A 451-nucleotide genomic window follows, 5' to 3' on the forward strand; every position below is an offset into this window, starting at 1 on the left:
TTGCTTACACACATTTTGCAAAATTTGGCTTATTATGTCAACTCTGTATAAGACCTAGCACTTGGAGATAAACAACTCGCATCTATGCCAAAATGAAACACTGCAATAAAAATTCAACAATCCTTTCTAAAAATATAATTATTGCAGCAAAACTATGCACGCATGCACCGTTTGAGATCAAATCAACAGCAACACACTGATGTGTTTTATATAAAACACTGCAGTCTTTGTGTTTCTATTTTTATTGTTTTCTCGGACTCTGTCTTCTGTGAAACTCAAAAGCAGAATTTCTGCAATAATCAACTGACACTTTTTGCAACAAGTTTTTTACAAAAACAAATATTCTTACGGAAACGAATAAAAGTAGAATCCCACTACTGTAAGTGAATGTACTCTAAACAAATAAAAATGTAGCCACAAAACAACACTGACAAGAACAAAAATTACTGGA

The 451-nt window shown here is 32.4% G+C and overlaps 1 protein-coding gene across 1 annotated transcript in view; it reads left to right on the forward strand.

Annotated features, from left to right (window-relative positions):
• birc5b (baculoviral IAP repeat containing 5b) overlaps positions 1 to 77 on the forward strand; it is a 1,700-nt gene extending 1,623 nt beyond the window's left edge. The window contains exon 4 of the mRNA XM_048241921.1: positions 1 to 77. This exon is cut by the window's left edge and continues 201 nt beyond it. The gene's annotated coding sequence lies outside the window, so the exon portion shown is untranslated.
• Positions 78 to 451: the final 374 nt, after the last annotated feature.

Source organism: Alosa alosa, chromosome 4 (genome assembly GCF_017589495.1).
Source record: "Alosa alosa isolate M-15738 ecotype Scorff River chromosome 4, AALO_Geno_1.1, whole genome shotgun sequence".
In the NCBI taxonomy this organism is placed as follows: domain Eukaryota; kingdom Metazoa; phylum Chordata; class Actinopteri; order Clupeiformes; family Clupeidae; genus Alosa; species Alosa alosa.